Source organism: Aquila chrysaetos, chromosome 13 (assembly GCF_900496995.4).
Source record: "Aquila chrysaetos chrysaetos chromosome 13, bAquChr1.4, whole genome shotgun sequence".
NCBI lineage: Eukaryota > Metazoa > Chordata > Aves > Accipitriformes > Accipitridae > Aquila > Aquila chrysaetos.
In genome coordinates, this window is record NC_044016.1 from 39653849 (window position 1) to 39670531 (window position 16683).

At 38.3% G+C, this 16683-nt stretch overlaps 1 long non-coding RNA gene across 1 annotated transcript in view; it reads left to right on the forward strand.

Moving 5' to 3' along the window:
* LOC115350345 overlaps positions 1-16683 on the forward strand; it is a 262123-nt gene that overhangs the window by 233261 nt on the left and 12179 nt on the right. The window contains exon 4 of the long non-coding RNA XR_003926401.1: positions 7063-7159. This is a non-coding gene — a long non-coding RNA (uncharacterized LOC115350345). The remainder of the gene's footprint in view (positions 1-7062; positions 7160-16683) is intronic.

A 16683-nucleotide genomic window follows, 5' to 3' on the forward strand; every position in this document is an offset into this window, starting at 1 on the left:
TATGGTATTATGCCTGGGATCCCGTATTCATACTTCAGGTCCTCTGTTAATCTGGTTTCATTTCCCTTCCTTTTGACATAAGGAGAAGTACTGCCTTGCTTATGAGATGATGACTTTGCATGGTGATGTGTGTATTGCTGTACCTGCTGCTCAAATTGAGAATATTCAAAACTACTCATGCCCTGTCAGGCTTTGCTGACATGACAGAAATGAGATTTATTCAGTCTGTTACTTCCAGAAGTGTCCAGGTCAAATAATATTAGACTTGTCATGAGAAAAAAAAAATCTACAATTCATTAATGTTTTACCCTGAATGGGGGAGAGGAGGTATGTGTGTGTATGATACTGTGTAATTTTCGGTACTATTTACTAGCTCAAGCAAAATATTGCAAAAATCGCTTAGGTGTAGGAACAAATGCTTTAGGATGTGGATTCTGTAATAGGTGTTTCACTATCCTTTGTTTATTCTTCCTGCTTTCTTTTAGTATGTTATTTAAGTGATTAGGACTCAGTTTTTAGCATGTTCACTTCTTATTATGGTTAATAGGGGATGTAACCTCCTAGATGCATTTAAGAACAAACAAAAGGTAATAAATGGAATATAGATGTCTTTATGCCTTGTGATACTCCCTGGCCAAATCCAGTATGGGATTTAGTTATTTGCATCTTCACTATTTGTAACTCCTCCTAAGGACAGATAAGTATTTCAGAAAGGAAAAGCTGTCTACAGCTATAGGAAATAATGAAAACAAAATTCCTATGCTTCTCAAGCACTTTTGAGCATGAGTTGGGGCTGTAAGAGAGGTCTGTATGCATATGGGGTGTAGGACCATATGGGTGCACCAGAGCGCCTGACAGGAAAGACTGGGGAGAAAAGGAGAGGGAATGGGAACTTCTTAAATTGACTTGGCTGACGAAGGCAACCCACTGCGTAACCAAATCCTATAGTAATTTGCCCAAGGTTAACGAGACAAGCTAAAATATGCTGAGGGAACTGAATTTCCATCTTAATTTCAAACCACTAAGTAGGCTTTAAGCACAAAACTATATTTTTAGTCTAGAATAGTATGAAAAATCAACTGAGTGTTTTTGATCACTGGGATGAATACACAGAAATTCTGTACTTAGAGGCATTAGTCAAAAGTTACCATTATCTAACAGAAAGCAAGCTTGACAGAAACATGGGATAGCTCTCTAGTTTGTTACGTCCGTCATCAATCATTTTACCAGGTCCTTCACACCCAGTACAATGTCAGTGTAGCCATTACGATGTAAATGTGGCTATGCAAATTCCCAAGACCCTTATTATCAAATTCATTAGAGCTTTCCAGCCACTGTATAAATGATCCTGTTTGATCTTCAGATACTCTTAGATGCGTAAATTTTTCTAGTTAGAAATATTGCAGAAATTCAACCTTATCCCTAGAATGTGGCCTGGTTTTATGTTACCTGCTTTACACAATATTTCATGGTGTTTTCCCCAAATTAATGGTTTTTATCCTTACCAAAATAAAAATCAATGCAAGATCCCACAATAGACAAACCGCTGGCAATAAAGCAGAATATACACATTTTGGAGAGAGAAGACTGTCAATAAGAAAATTGATTTTTGTTTCAGATTTGCAACAACCACAACAAATCACAAAATTATGAATAACCCTTTAGCTGCTTTTTTTTTTCTCCTTTCTTTCTCATGACATCTTCTCTTGACACTCTGTCTCAAACTAATTGTGTGAAGAAGTATTGTCAAAGGAGCACTGAAATTGTAGGGTATCCGGTAAGGAAAAATGTTCTGATTTAAACAAGCACATGGTTATTTTTGTGCTTTAAACACTTTAAGAAGAGACTTTTCTGTTCAAAACTGCCAAATACCTGCGTTTTTTTCAGTCAACTTCTGTTAAAAATATTGAAAGACCCAGTTATTTTGGAAGAAAAAAAAGTTGATGCTTTTTTCCCCCCCCCAACCTATCAGCTGCTAGGAACAAGGTTTCATAATTAGTTGAACTAGTCAATATAGAAAAACACTGGAGGGAAAAGCCGAACTATCTAGACTGTAATCCAGTATAACTCTGTAGTTTTCCACTTACTCAAGTCCCATCTGAGCTTTGTTTGTAATGAGGCAGTTGCAGGTGGCGAGTCACATTAATATGAGACCTCGGTAGTGAATATTATATGAAGTGGCATTATACAGAAAGCCTAACTCTTGGAGATAGGTGGTGAAGAGGTGCCCTGAGAGCTTGCAGAGCTATTGAGCCAGCTGCACTCGCACGCCCAGTGAGCCCGTGCGTTCTCCTTGCACCGCACTGTCTGCTCCCCTCTTGCTTGTTGGAGTGGGTTAAGTATTTCTCTGTCCTGTGCAAGCACAGCCGCAATCCAGCCAGGCTTTGGTATGTCTCTGTTATGGGGAGGAATCTTTTTCCAAAGGGTAACTCAAGCGAGCAGTCTAGTTTCTTTCAGATTTTATGAAATATTGTTGATAAGTAATTTTAATCCAAAGTTGATTCAAGGCAATGAAAAGAGTGTTTGTTGATTTTTCTACAGAAAAATCTCTTTCTCTAAAAAATTTTAGAATTGTTTCTTCAGAGCCTTATTAATTTTATGAAAAATCCTTTGGTTTTGTTTTTTGGTGGTGTTGGTGGTTTGGTTGGTGGTTTGTTTTTTTTTTTTTTTTGTATTTCCTTTAAATCCCATAGAACTCATCCATCTGGGGCAGAACACAGACCATGACACCTGCATGCAGAGAAATCCAGCAACCTCTTACAGAAGGTCCCTTCCTAGCACTAATTCCCCTGATCAATAAAGACAATAAAAATAAGAAACAGAGTTAATATCCTCCATTTCCTTTTATTTTTTTCCCAGTTGCAACAAGCCTGGATACTTCGAACATAAATACCTGCCTCTTTCCTTTTAGGAGACAGTTTAAGCCTGGATAGCAAATCATTGCAGCTGCCCAAAAACTGTGACAGTGGCAAGAAGTTCCTGTGAGTGCTGCAGCTTGGAGAGCTGGCTTTAATGTGGAGCAGTGATGAAACAAAGCTCAGGATACTGGCATATTTTAAAGCAGCACTATTGCTTCCCTGGGTTAGAAGCCTGCATCCACTCTCTTTTCAGAGAAATCATCCTTTTTTCAGTGCTGTTTTTTTTCCAAAAAATGAAAAGCACTCGCTCAAAGCCATTTCCTACTCATATCCCTATTGTATTATTACTATTACTTGCAGTTATGCAGAAAGGCTTCTTTGTGCTCAGTGCTATACAAACACAGAGGGAAGATTGGACCCCTGCAGAAAGAAGTACCCCAAAAAGCCCTACATGTATCATCCCAAACAAAAAAGTTGATGTTTAAATGCAATCAACGTAGAGAACTATTTATGCCTATGGCTATGTCTCTGCATATTTTAGAGTTTATCTTTTTTTCTTAGGGAAATGAGTAGGAAGTGGATGCAGACAACAGAATAGTTTGTTTATGTAGCCCTAAAGAAACTTCTAGAGTGGTAAACGAATAAATTCTGTTTTAAATGGCCCAGCTAGAGTTGCCCAGTTTTCTGCTTTGCCACAGCATTTCCTATGTCTGTTCCTGCAGGGCTTGTGTTGCGGGCTGTGTTGCAACACGGCCAGCTCTGCTGCTTCCCCAGTTGTGACGGTGGCTTCATAACCCTCATCTTTACTCTGTACCTTTCTGCTACATAAAATCCAAACGTTGTGCCTGGTCCACATTTAAATCTTGCTGAAGGAGTCAGGATTTGGTCAGGGCATGCTCCTTCTGTCCTATATGACATTGAACTCATATGCCTGAATTAGCAATGGAAAAGGACAAATGGGAAACTGTTGTGCCGCATGCTGCGGGAAGCTTCCCCTCTTTGTGCTTTGGGCTGAGACGGCTTTGCTGCTTCTTCACTCCCCCTAAACTGGTGTGTTCCCACAGGTGATGTGGAGAGAAAAGCACCCGAGTGCAATGGTTCCTCGTCCCACAGAGAGGGACAGGGTCATGCCTGGAAACCTGATAGTGTTTAATGTTCTCTTTTAAACTTTTTGGTTCATTTTTTTCTTTGTATCTGTAGCAAAGGGCAGGTTGTCTGATGTATGTGAAGATGAAGAAGACTTTTTCATTTTTTTAAAAAAACCCCTATATTTTCCTTCTAACTTTACGTTTCTTGGACAAGCAGGCTTCCCTGTGCTTTGGTTTTAATTTTGGCCTACATCCTGGGCATAAAACTAAAGACTTTTGCTCATAGGGATTTTGCCTGAGGTCTTTGTTTAGACCATTTTCCTGTTTTTCCCTATCTGCTGCTAACACATCCTGTGTGAAGCAGTGACGAGTCTTCATGCTACATTGAGTCTGGGTATAGTAGAAAGGAAATTTCTGTAGTTCCAGTTTTCAAGCTGTAAGAGGGCATTTGAAGTTGCAATGAGCTTTTATTGAAAGACTCCATAAAATGGAGCCCAGCATGCTGAACGTACCAAAATATTAGTTTAACTGCCTGTTTACAGTCCCACCGTAAAAGAAAAAATATAGTCTATAAAAAGACCTCCTGAAGCAACATTTAGAATAATGGAGGAAGGAAAGTATTGTTTAAACAGATGCCGTAAATTTAATATGGTAACATTATTGCCACCTAGGATTTTATTGATTATATCTTTTTAAGTTACTTATCTAGAAATTTATTGTGTCTGTTTCCACTCTTACTTAACCATGATTTCCAAAAAGAAATTATTAACGAGCTATTATCTGAGAAGTGAAAGGCAAAGTGATTTAAATAAAATGAAGAATCAAAGGCAAACACAAATCATGATAATGTCATCTTTTTGTCTTTTTTTAATATTCTAATGAAGAAAAATTTAGAGAGGAACCTGCTTTTGGGACAAAACTGTGCTTTTTTTTTTTTTTTTTTTTTCCTCCAGCTGCAGCACAGTGGCTTCAGTTTTCTACTTAGTGATACATGCCCTCTAGCTTCCCTTTTCACTTTCTCCCTCCACTTTCCAGCCTTCCCAGTCCCCTTGATGAATCTTTGCCTTGGAGAAAGAACACGATGTTTCCAGGCAAAGCAATGCTGGGATTACTGTCCACTCTTCAGATGACAGGAGAGTGTTAATTTGCCTTAGTTTGCTCATCCAGTGTGTTGCTGGATGCATGCTCCATTCATGTAATTGCTAGAAAGCAACACATGCAGAAATTGCTGAAAAACCGGTCACTGCTTGTGTTTCTGGCATTCAGTGAGAGCACTTGGCATCTTGGCAGAGATCCAGAAAGGAGAAAGGAAGAATCCAGGACTACTCTGTAATCAAGATAGAGGAATGTAAGGAAAGCCAGACCGGCACAGCTCAGCTGCCTGCACGCCTCTATTCTGCAATAGCGCTCTTGAGGAAGGTCCCAAGAAAGGTTTGACCTTAAGCTGAGACTGTTGGCACTGATTTAGGTCAGCTGGCTGTTTTCTGTGGCATGGAATAGTGAGGAACCAGAGAGGGGAGCAGTCCTTAGAGTACGCTGCCCAACATAAGTGCTAGTAGGGGCAACCCCCTAGAAAACAGTTCTGTTGGACCCATTTATGTCATCTGAATGTATTCTTCTCCACTTCCTTTAGCCTTTCATCTACTGTTGTCATCTGTGCTAGACATTTTATTGATGATGATATATACATTTAAAGAAAAAACTTCATAACTACCCATTGCTGTAAATTTTTTTTAAAAAATTATCTTAAAATGGTAGTTAATAGAAAAATCTATTGGATTTGGATGCTGCAATTTGGCATTGACTCAGGAAAAAGAAATTCTAGTGTATTCTTCCAATTTAACAGACACACAAGAGGTATATGCCAGTCTGTCTTATTCCATATTTTCCATATTCACTTAGGTAATGATCATCTCATGTGCTATGTCAACATTTCTGGATATTATAAGTGCTTGTTTCACCTGGTAATTGTCCTATCAGGTATCTACTTGGATGATAGCATTAGCTGGCATCAATTCTTTTTTATGTACTTTAATGTAGTAAATGAGGTCTGTTTACCTTACAAAGGGTAACTCTTCAGTTCCTCTGAGCTTGAAGTAAGTTTCTTGATAGGCTGCCAAGTGACACATTTTTTACATATACCCTAAAAGAGAAAACAAATTCTGCAGTCAGTTATCCAGAGGGAGTTTGGCCCAAAGCAATGTACAGAGAAGGAAGAGGAGCTTAGGGAAGATTGCAGCTTGCCCATGGTTAAATAAGAGGTATGTGGCAGAATATAAATGGAGCTGAAATTTCCTTTTTGTTACATCCTGTCATCCTGGTACTCACAAATTGTAAACAATCATTTCCATGACGCTCTGAGTAACTGCTCACATCTTGTTGATTTTGGACCTAAAAATAATTGTAAAAGATCTTTGGTGAATCACTTTGATGAGTAAACTCTAAAAAGTCTTCAGCTTCTCAAGTGCAGAAAAAGTGCTGAATACGTTATTTTCTGTGGTGGTTTTCTATTCGCGCAGCATTGATACCGACATTACTGTGAGAAGAGAAAGTTTCCCCGTTTAGAGAAGTCTAACAACATCCTGTGTACCACTTAGTGAGTCATCTTAGGCAGGCACTTTTCAAGGATCTCATAATACGTCTACAGGCAAGCTTTGACACCCTCTGGGAACTGGAACTGGATAAATACCAAGCTCATCAAACAACAACTAAGTTGGGTCCGTAAACAATACGGTCATCTTCCTGTGGTGCTGTTTCAGAGCAGCTCCTGAGAGGCAGGAATTATTACACCAGGTCTAACTCATGTAAACAGGGCTGTACAACATTGCAAACCTGAGCTGATACGTCCAAGTTGTGTTTTGCTGCTTGGTATTTGTATGAAATAAAAGCTGGTACCTGACTTGCGATAGCTTAAGGGAACTGAGAGAGTTGGTTCTGAGCACAGAGTGCTACTTTTTTTATTCCCTAACCCACGTTTTGAGTGATGGCTGTATTGGCCTTTGCTGACATGTTTGAAAAGAACAGGTAAAATTCTAGGCTGAATGTTAACGAGCCAAACTTCAGACAAGTTTGTTCTTTGTTCATATTGTAACGTAGTGACCTCTCTTTTCTTGCAGAAATAGATGCGTTCTCAGCTGAAGGATGGATTGTTGGGCAAGAAAACAGCAATCTCTCCAGCTTGCAGGATGCTTCTCCAGGTCCTCATTCTGAAGTGTAAGTTTGCTCCACTTTATTTCCTATGCTTGGCATTAAACACTCCCTTGGATATTCATTATGCTACTATGAAAAATGAATTTAATTGATGAATGAAGTCCTGGTTTGCTGCCACTGCCTTTCCATCTTCCAGTTCAAAGCTTTCAGTCTGTAACAGATGTATAGCCAAAGGACTAAATTCATCCTCGTTCAACAGCTCCCTTGCAGCCTGATAGCTGTCACTTACCTTGCCAACCCGCATAAATGTAGTTAAAATTTTGTGTTTATATTGTTTTTGACCTTGCAAACAATGTAAACGAGGGGCAGGGCTGTAAAAAGAAACATGTATGTAATGCATATGCTGTCCTACTGTCCTTGCAGCAGGACAGATAAACCAGAATCTGTTTTATTGAATGAATTGTTAGTTTCTTTTTACTTAGAACTTGCCATTGTCCAGAAAGCTGTGGATAAATTCTCTTCTGTAAACATCTTAAAAATTGACTTTTTGTGTGTGTTTCAACAGCTAAAAGAATACTTTCTGTTCTCTGGAACAAAAATATGACGTAACAAAAAACTGTAATCACAACACTCTGAAATGTTTTGAGACTTTCTCTTTTGATGTTTATACACTTCAACACTTCAACACTTTTATAACAGTTTGAAGTGGCAAAACAGATTTCTTTTTTATTTTGGAAGTGTGGTAACTTTTATTCCCTTGAAAAAAAATTGAAAAGCAATGTCAGATACACTTTTCACGGAGAGCTTCAGTTTTGTCATTGTCTTACCTGAAGACATGGTGTTACATTATCCAACATTAAGCAATATCCCAATGCTAAGTAATTTCTAGAAACGCTGATTTTTTTTTTAATTCAGCCATTATTTAATGTAAATGCAACTACTGTGTATGTGCTGTTGGAGCTCTCTGCAGGAATTTCAGCAACTTCATAGTCCTTGTTCCTGAGCATGAATAACAGAGCATCTTCCTTCATTGATTGCCCTATCTATTGCAGTTGAAAACCTCTGTGAGAAAGGTTATTTATTCCTATGTCTCATTTTGGTACGTGTACTATCATCATATAAACAGCACTAACATTACCAGGATCTTAAGGATGCAATCGTTGGAGTAAATACTTAAGTTATTTGTAGAAGAGTCTTCCCACTCATTCTGTTCCAGGCCAGGAATAGATCCCTGTTTAGGAACTTTTGAAAGGCTGCTTTATTCTGAATATTTAGCTCAGAGCAGATAAGGGGAAATCCATTTCCTTAGGAAAAACACAAACCAAAACAAAATAATATGTAATTCAGAACATGTCTTTCTCTTCTTTCATTGCAGTCTTTGACACTTGAATGGATTAATGCTCCATCCTTTGCTCTTTTTCTCTCTGGCTCTCTTCTCAGAAGTGTGAGATAAAATAATTTTAATACCCAATACATTGTAGTAGCTCAGGTACTGTACAGTATTATGTTGACCTTTTTAGTATTCAGAATTTTGATTATCTGGTTATCCTTTCTCTCCTGGAAGGTTAGTGAGATTTTAAGCAAAAGAATGCAATGAACAGGCAGAGTAAACAACATAATAGGTCAGAATAGTACAACAAAGCTACTACTACAATTTGCAAAATGTGGGACACATCCAAGTATTTCCTGTCTTCTTTTATCAGCTTGCCAAAGAGAATAGAAACTAGGAAGGAATAGACTGCTATGGAAGGACAGGGGAAATGAAGATGATGATCGAGGTTTTGATTTATAAGGAGAGATTAAAGTGACAAAGTATGAATGGCTTGACTAAACAATTTTTAAAATTGGGCTATAAAAGTTATCTGAGAGCAGTTGAAAGGTATGTGCACCCACAGGGAAAGGGTAGTTTAGGGTGCTCTAAGGAGATATAACTTTCAGTAGGGGATAAAACAGTACAAAGAAAAATTGAAGAGGAATAATACAGGCAAAATGTGAGAGGTTAGGCTGCGCTATTGACTCTTTGTCCCTTTCTTGGAGTGAGACAGGTGTTAAGAACTTCCTGTATGGCTCTTGATGAGATACTACACGGTAAGTTCTGGCTTACAGGCTGCTGGTGTCAGCTGCCTGCCTGCAGGAAACAAGCAGGTGGAATGGGGAAGGCAAGCTGGTTCATCTTACACTATCTTACAGTTTAGAGCAGTAAATGGAAGCCGTAATTATTGCTTCTCTGCAGAACAAAGAGGGTTTTTTTCCTTTTGGAGAAAATAGTGTAGACAACATGGTGTGTAAAATCGCAGGCCAAGAGAACAGGTTTTAGCATGAAATATTCACTGTCCTGGGCTTTGTATATCTACTTTGAAGTTACGTGGTATTATGGCATAGCTTGCTGCCTTTTGACGCAGCACCTTTGACTGCTTTATGTTACGCAACGAGCCTGACCATTTTGCTTGGAGTCGGTTATGAAACACAACTGCAGACCAGGATGGGGTACGTGTTGGGAGTTTCAGACAGACACGTGAAGTCCTCCAGCAGCATGTAGCGGCATGTGAGTCCACCTGCATTGTGCAATAGTAGGAATTCAAGTTGTTCTTTCCTACCAAAATAGTTGTGAATATAGTGTAACAGGAGATGTGAATCTGGGCAGTTAGCACGGAGGCAAGATCCTAACCATTTGCTGTTTACACCAGTAACACCTGTGTCTAAGCATGATGCAAGCAGATGACTAAGGCCGCTTGCTCTTACCTCGAATAGAGAGAAGCTGAATGCTGATATAAGAAGCAGCTTTCTGCTTTGCACAGGTAGACAGCTGCACATTATGTATCTAGCCTTTTCTTAGCTCCATTCAGTGCAAAAAGGTGGGTAATTATATTAAAAGACATACTCGGACTAATGTTAGTTTAACTGTTGGTGTGGGGGATAAGTAAACTGTTCATTGTGCTTTCTACAAGCCTGCAATTTAGGTGTGGAAAATTGCATTGGATTTGCTGGATTTACTAGTGGTTGATCCTGATGCAAATGGTTGGGAGAATCAAGCTCTAAAAATACAGCAGTTTGGTTTGCATTAGGTCTTTTGCTTTCACTGTAAGTAAACAAACCAGAAAAGAATATATGAGACAGACTTTTGGGTTGTTATCCATTGAGGTGCCTGCTTCTAAGCTATTGTCCTTATGAAAAAAGTGAATTGGAAAGCAGTAATACAAAATAGCTTTCTGCCTAATGCAACATGTTGAAGTCAATGATTTAGAGATACATTAACTCTGTGTATAGAGCATCCACAGCATGAACTTGGTCCTTGGGGGTGTAAAATGTTAGAGCTCTGAAGACATTGAAGCAACATCACTTTACACCAGCAGATCGATTGGCCCTCATTATCTTTTTTATTTTGGTTTTTTTTGTTTGTTTGTTTGGGGTTTGGTTTTTTTGTTTGTTTTGGTTTTGGGTTTTTTTGTTTGTTTTTTTTTTAAAAACAGGTCCTATTTGATTTAGTCTCTAATGGTAAGACTAAGCTGACAGAACAGAAAAGCTCAAAGGCACTTTCCACATATTCATCCTTAAAAAGATCATCATTATCTTTCCTTTTGCTTCGAGTTAATTCATGGCTGTCTTTCATAATAGGAAGAATACTGTTACCTGCAGCACAGTATTTGCAGCTCTGGAAGCATAAATACCTCCTATAGTTGTATACTTTTCACGGTTTGCATTAGGTGAATTGTTTTTGGCTTAAGGTTTGCGGTTTGGGCTGTATGATTTGGGTTTTTTGTTTTAGGGTTTTTTTCGTTTTTTTTTTTTTTTTTTTTTTTTTTTCCCTTGGCCAAAAATCAAAAGCCTATAATTCAGCCCAGTTTATTTTTGTGAACTTACTCTTTTGATCTGGTAAGTAGTTACTAAATGAGAACTTGGTGTGGAGCTGAGTGGGTGTTATCATGCTTACCCAAAGGAGAAAAACACAGTACCTGCAAGGAAAACTCTCTGCTTGCAAGAGAGAGACTTCATCTGATAATTACCTGAAGGTTCTTGCTTTTTTAGAACAGCAACTGTAAGCCCCTGTGGAACCGTGGAAGCAGGAGGAAGAAGCAGGAATGACAGAGGCTGAAAAATTGCATGTTGCTTATTTAACATGCTGTGGTTTTAGCTTTTGTAGTTCCCACCTGAGAAAACACTTTCCTGAGGTTCTACGTGCAAAATGAATAAATTGGGCTGAATGGGACACTTAGGGGAAAATGCCAGCATGCTTCTGCTGCAAGTAGTATCAGCTGCTTCTTCAGGGCCATGTCTTCCCACCATCACTACAGACACAACATCTTGTCTTGGTGCTGTAGAGCACAGTGTTTTGAAGGAGGCCTACTTTTCCAGGAAATAAAACCTGTTGTCTCACCAACGTACAAAACTGCATTTTCCTCTTTGCAAAAGAGTATCACAGGCATACTTGCAAAAGCAGTTTTTCTCCTGTTTAATATCTTTTCTATTTTCAGTTCTGCTGAAGTTCTCGGATTGTGCATATCACTATAAGAATATTTTCCAGTATTCATTAGTCCTCATACTCGGCATCATTCATATGCTACTCTTTAACACTGTTGTAATAGGTCAGAAGTAGATAAAAGATATCTGGTGATGTGATTCAAAATTTGTAATCATATTATGTTTGTTCACTTCTGATGGAGTACAGTACAGCTCCAAGGTACTGTGGAATTATCTTGCTGTCTGTCGTCTTTGGTAAGACTGTTGCATGCCAAGGATGTGTGCAACAACTGCAAGCATAGGAAAGCTTCTGATGAAATTGAAGTCTTGAATATTGCTATGTTTCTTTAACCATCCCTAAAACAAACAAACATTCTTTTTTCCTGTTTGAGAAGATTGTCCTCAGAAACTGGCAGGGAAGAAGGTAATTCTCTTCTGTGATTTTACAATAACGTTCTCTGTGTCAAATTAACTACATGAAATTAAGAGGTTTGCTTTGTGTAGAGATGGGGCATGATCCTGGCAGCATTTTGTCATGGAAGTAAAACATGGAAATGTACCTGCAGTTGAGAGCGGTCTTAAAAATATTTATTTTATTTGTTTCTCCCCTTGAGAATACCTTTCTAAAATGAGGCACAATTTATATGACTGCTTTTGGGATTCTAGCTGAAAGAAGCTTGGCTATATTTATGTTTGGACCTCAGGGGGCAAGACACTTTGTTCAGTTAAAATAAATCACTTTGTGCTAGCACCTGATCTCAGACCCACAGATTGACTATCACCACTACAGGCTTGACACACAGCTATTGTGGGTCTTAACCTTCGTATTTCATCTGCTAACCTCAATGCTGTGCGCTCGGCCTCTCTCAGTTTATTCCTCCATTTTCTTCTCCAGCTCATGGACTGGCAGCTTGAGGCAACTACAATTTGTGTTCCCATGTCTTGGGGTCTTTTGGTGTCTTTCAGAGATGCCAGTAACTCTTACTGTTTTAGAACAAAACCATTAGATCTCATGAGGCTTTAAAGCATGTCGGAGTTGCTTACATGGTGTTAGCATGAAGTAATGTGCAGCATGAATTCAGAGCTAACCTCTCATGTGGTTGCTTTTCATGCACATCAAAAGCATCTCTGTATGACACAGTTTACTTTAAAGGTCTTGTCTACAGTTTTTATATGTAGCATTGATATTTAATATTAACTGTGCTACACTGTACAGTGACCACTTTGATTTCTGTAATGTACACACTCGTTTTACCTATGGATTTTACTTTCTTTTTAAAGAAAGCTGTCTAGCACAGAGTTGCTTCAGGTTACTGATGTAGGAAATTACTGTGTAGTAATGCATGCTACAATTACGTGGTTTAGTTGGCTGAGCACTACCTTCTAGCGGAAAAGTCCTAAAGCCACAACTGTTAAAGGGCATGCTAATCTTGTAGGACTTCTGTTGCTGTCTATAGGCCCTTGTAATATTTTTGTGTCGCCGTGCCACTTTGAATTAAAATGTCATCTTTTACAAGGGTCAGTTCTGTATATTCTCCAATTCCTTCCCTGTCTTATTTGTGTGTTGGTTTTTTTAGGACTTATTTACCTATCCTGTGCAGAAAGCCTCGTTTGCGTTGCCTGACTGGGATTTGCAAAGCTTGATAGCATTGGGGCATGATTTTTGAGGTGCAGAGTGCCAGAGCCTGTGTAGCTACTGGTGGTTTGGTATCTCCAGAATGTCTTGCAACCAGCTCACTGCATCTGGAGAAGCGGAGGCTTGGGGCTAGATGCATTCTCAGCTTGGGCTGCAACTTTGCTCTAGTGTAATTTATGTTCCAGAGGCAAAAAAAAAAAAAAAAAAAAAAAAAAAAAGTGTCAAGACCTGCTGATTTGCATATTCCATGTGTTCCATGGTTAGGTAGGTCTTTAAAGAGCAATATCCTTTCACACAACAGTATTTGTTAAGTAAAGGGAGCTAGTCAGCACTGAGGTATCTTCCCTTAGTTTTACATGGGCAAGAGCCACCTGTGCATGAAATCCAATCTTACTAATACTTGGTAATTTCATTTGGGCTGAAGGTTTTGTCCACAGGAGTGGTTTTTAGCCCTTTTCCCTGAAACGGAGGGGAGGAGGAGAAGGGGATGGCTAGAAAAGTACTTCTGTGGCTATTAATACGTACAACTTAAAATGCCTGGCTTGTAATATATAATTCTGGGTTCCAGGCAAGACTTAGGCGTTTCAAGATTTAATGGGAAGCTCATCTTCCCAATTGGGTTGATGGTGTGTAAACAGATGTAAAAGGCCATTCTTGTTTTGTTATGACCTTGTCTGAAGTGCAGGATCTTATTAAGCACAGGGAGCAATGTTTTCAGAAATGCCTTACTGTGGTTGTGTTTCAGTGGAATCATCCTAAGTCACTTCAGACTTCATGAAACAGGTTTTGTTTTGTATTAATTCTTGCTTTTGTTCAGAACTGTTGTTGCATAGCATGGCAACTCTGTGACTTGCTGCCAAAATGTCCTTCAAGTTCAAGAATCTCAAACTGCTTTAATAATAATCATGGTAAGATGTGCAAAAGGAGAGATCTAGTGGCTAGTCTAAGTGGGTTAGTGAAAAAGCTCCCAATTTCTGTATATCAGATTCCCATTTTCATCCACTAGCAACATATCCTCATGGGTATAAACATTCTTAATACACCACTACTGGAGGTGACAGCAGATCCACCCAAGATAAATTTGCATGTTTGAAGCATGAATCTAGACAAAGGGGGGTAGGCATGTTGCTCTGATAAATAGTTAATTAACAGTGTTCCATTTGTGGTATATAGAAGTGAATAATATACTTTAATTAAATTGTTTATTCACAGAAAGGGCTGTTTAACAGATCAGCAAAAGAGTTTATTAATTTTGTTGAAATACCTTTAAATGAAATTCAGAATGTTTGGGTGAAATCAAAGTATATCAACTTAATATCGTCATAATATAATGCTCTTACTGCCATTGTATTTTGGAAACTGCCAAAATACTTTTTTTTTTTTTTTTTTTTGAAAGGGATTAAACATTAAAAAACCCAAACCATTTTGTTTAACATTAAACACCCCCCACCAATATTTGTATCTATTTGAAAAAATAGAGGTTAAGTTGAAAATTGGGGGTATATTTTTACTTATTGAGCAGATGGAAAGGTATTAAGTGATATAATCTTGAATGACAGCTGCTTCTGAATTTTGCCTCCATTATATCCCACGGCAATGAGTTACACAGCTTAATCATTCTGAATGTTGAAATTCTGTTTGTATGCTCTATCTTGTCTGCCTCTGAAGTTTATCAGAGTCCTCTTATTTTTAGTAGTGTGAGAAACAGCGAGCAGCTTTTTTCTATTTGCCACCTCCGCTATTCATGACACAGGCTTCTGTGATACCCTGTCTAGGTAATGTCCTGCCCAACCGTAAGAATTCTGGTCTGAATTATGAAGCCTGATATTTCAACTCTTTTTCAGTCTTCCTAGACTGGATGAAATGTGTTCAAGTAAGTGGAGAGGTTTTATAGGACTGTGAACTGGAGAACTACCCTAATTACAAAAGAGAATCAAGCCAAGACTCCACTTATGAGAGCACTATTTGTTCAGTGGCATCTAATGGAAAAATAACTAGTGTAATGGGCTTTCCTTCCTATTATCCACTTGAGCAGTAGCCATACTGGGTGACCTTTGCCATTTGGAGTCGTTTGCTTGGCTCGTGTCAGAAACGAGTTTGAAACATGAAGAGGATAAAAAGTCACTGGAAGTTAGAGGGCAAATCTCAAGAGGATTTTATTTTAGAGTCTAGTACTTCCCTTTGCTCCCAAGAATAGAATGGAAATACAAGCAGAGCTGAACTCAAATCAGCGAGTATCAAATAGAGTGTTATTAATGGAAGCAAAAGCAACTTTTCCCAAGCCCCCATGAACAATAAAAACATGGCAGAAGCTTTTGATCCAATTATAATTTGGATGACTGTGATGTTTAAACAATTCTATTGTTCGCTTTATAGCAAATACTTTCAAACAAATTCCTTTCCTTTTAGCAATTTTACCAATTTGAAGTGGTGTTGTTAGAGAGATGGGATTTTTCAGTACTGAGTTATAAGCACGTAGCTAAATTTTACTTGTGTTTGCCTAATCATTAAATTTTTACTAAAATGTAGTGCTTAAAAACCAGTGCCTCTGCCAGCTCTTCTGGGTGCTGATTACACCGTTATGTGGGACAGCCAACAGAAAATACAAGGCCACGCAGTACTTTTGTGTTGATCGTGGTGGGGGGGTTTTAAATGCTCCAAATTATTCATTAGGGTAAAAGTGCTCTGCCAACTGAGCATGTTAAGTTGTAGAACAGCAGAATGAACGGCACAAATGGTGAGACAGTAGTTGTTTTTGTGGGCTGTTTGTTTGTTTTTTGCAAAAGCTTGAGGCACCCTGTGGTTTTGGGATGCTACCTCCAACAGAATCTGTTTTTTATATTGGAAGTTTGTTTTATGTTTAATGAAATAAGTTATGGAAAAAACATGACCGAAAAGAAAACAAGTCTGCAATTTATACTCCATCATTAGAGCTGGTCAGGAATTGTTCTGTGGGAACACCGATATCCCAAAACAAAATGAAGGGCTTGGAAAAAATGTAATTGACAATGAAAGGTTCATCCAAAATTAAAGCTTGTCTGGATTTTCAGTTAGAATGAAATTAATCTCTGTTAATATGAGCTGGGTAGTCAAGTTTAAAGGCCTATTCTTTGAGTGTTCTTATGGCTTCTTTTACGCTAAGATATAAAAGCTATTTATCTGACCTGTATTAGAGTGGGATGAATCAGCCTGTGAAGTGCCTATTTCTTTCTTTCTTTCTTTCTTTCTTTTTTTTAAAAAAAACCCACAAGTCTATAGCCCAGTGAATAAGTAAGCTGGATGAAATTCCTCCTCTTTTTATATAACTAGAGTTAGAGGAAATTTGAGATTTTGTATTTTTTACCCTGATTTAGCAGAGAAAATATTTCATTTGTTGAATATTTTGTAGGATGATAAAACAGCTTGTGGTTTGTTTCTATACAGTACTCAGTACATTTAATTCCCCAAGTGCTGTAGATTTATACTGACAATATTACTTGGGACTAAGCTTTAA